The sequence below is a fragment of the Lithobates pipiens genome, unplaced genomic scaffold (assembly GCF_037356315.1).
Source record: "Lithobates pipiens isolate NorthernLeopardFrog02 unplaced genomic scaffold, aLitPip1_a1.2 Scaffold_18, whole genome shotgun sequence".
NCBI lineage: Eukaryota > Metazoa > Chordata > Amphibia > Anura > Ranidae > Lithobates > Lithobates pipiens.
Genome location: NW_027507758.1, coordinates 495,285,805 through 495,287,937, shown reverse-complemented (window position 1 = coordinate 495,287,937; position 2,133 = coordinate 495,285,805). Strand labels below are relative to the sequence as shown.

The 2,133-nt window shown below is 43.0% G+C and overlaps 1 pseudogene; it reads right to left on the bottom strand.

Annotated features, from left to right (window-relative positions):
• Nucleotides 1-1,125: 1,125 nt before the first annotated feature.
• On the bottom strand, nt 1,126-1,767 carry LOC143990229 (peroxiredoxin-4 pseudogene; annotated as a pseudogene).
• Nucleotides 1,768-2,133: the final 366 nt, after the last annotated feature.

Sequence of the window (2,133 nt, the reverse complement as noted above, 5' to 3'; positions counted from 1 at the left end):
TATTTAAATATGCTCATTACACATCTTTCCATGCTCTGAAGAAACTCAGGATCTGAGTGAAACATGTCAGCATGACGCCACCACACCCTGTGTAGTAGGGATACAGCCTGACTACCACGGACATTGCTTCACTTTGATATGCCTGGATGCGAATTGAGGCTGAGCTGGAATCCTTTGGTGAGAGTGCCAATCACCGTGTGATATACCGGCAATACAAGCCTGGGAGTGAGATGGCTTTCCTCCTCCACCTTTCCTTTTTCATTCAGTGAGGACATCGTTTCCATATCGGCATGACAGATTGGACGTCTGCAGAATAGTGAGCTTTTCTTTTTTCTTGTTCCTACAACTTATTGGAACCTGAGCTCTTTATCACCACAAATACTATCCAGATATATATCACTTTACTACCTGCTAAATGCAGTAAATGCCAAGGACTCCGTTTGTTTATCAAAGGGAGTAGGAACCTGCACTAGCTGCAATTACTACAGCACTCAATACACATTAGAAGGATCCCATATTGCCTCAGCACAGGGACTTTGCTCTGAGGAACAACCTAAGCTCAGATTGATCAAATGTCCATTACTCGATCACACGTCTCTATCCTACACTGAAGACTTAAGAAAGACTGTGTCTTATAACACACTGGACTGCCCCCTGTCTATTTCAGCAGTCACTCCTACAATATAACAGATATCAACTTTACCATATAAGTCCATTTCTATCTAGTTGTTTAGGATGAGTGTGTGAAGTTTGAATGAATATGGTAGCTACCTGTATCTTGACAATGTTGTCAAATTTTAAACAAATGTGGTGGAGGTGCAATTTTATATATTTTTTTTAATTTGTTTTTTTCAATAAAGTGTTTTTTTCTATCACCGGCTGTTTCTTTTTGAAGATTCACTTTAGATTCCTAGCCACGTTCTATATATGTTGCTTTTTGATCTATAGGGACACACCTCATGGCTGTTCACTAATGAGGTGAATATCCCTCTTCAGCTTTTTCACACTATTGTGGTGTAGCTCCTTAGACTTTATTTATTTATTTATTTATTTATTGGTAACATTCATAAAATTTTATTGAACAAGAATTAACCAGTTTTAATAGTTACTGATCCATGCATAATTTAGTTGCTAGAAAGGTTAGTGTTGTTTATCAAAATACTTCAATTTTCCAGCTGGGTCAGGAATTATCGTTTCACTGCCAGGTTTCCAACCAGCAGGGCACAGTTCCCCATGTTTGTCAGTGTACTGGAATGCTTGCACAAGACGAAGGGTCTCATCTACAGATCACCCAATAGGAAGCTCATTTATGGTAATCTGTCGGAGGACTCCTTTGTCCACCAAGCAAGCTACAACTTCTGTATTTATTGATCTGAATTCTTCTATACACTCGCCAAAAGCAATAATTTCTGTTAGACCTACAAATATGAAGTACAGAGGATAGAAGAACAACACCAAGTATTCTACCTTGTAATCTGTGAGCTTCAACTCTTTAAATTCTCCATTTATCACAGCTTTTCCTTCCCAGTATGGAGCAGGCTTGGAAATGTTTGCCTTGCTCAGATGCAGGGAGTGGTTGAATACGGGCACATGGGGGGCCTCCCCGGGGTACACCTGCCCCCCCAGCGTAGAAGTGACACTCGCCATCCTGGTGAGGCCGACCGGCCCGGGCTGCCCCTTCGCTTCAGTGGCATGACACGTGACAGCGGCTGTATGGAAGAGGAATAAGGCGAGCAGGAGAGCAAGAGCGGGGCACCGGATCTCCATCCTTCTGTACAGCGGGAGAAAGGACACGTACAGCCTGAGAGCAGTAGGAGGAGCTGAGGATATCCAGACTTTTTTTTTTCTTTACTTGTGTCGTTCCTGTCCCTCATCACCCTCTATCTCATCCTCAGTGGAACCAGGGTGGGAGACAGGAGACTGAATTGAGGAGGTCAGTCTCTTATCAGGTATGTGATACCTATAGCCAGAGGAAGAGAGGAAGAGGATGGGGACCTGTGACCTCATGTGACCAGACTGTGAACTGCAAAAAAGTATGCAGCCACATTAAAACAAAAAGTGTGTGGGGTTGCTCCAAGGTTGTTGGAGACAAGAGGAGTGGGGAGATGACAGTTAGGGTTGACCTTTAAGGGC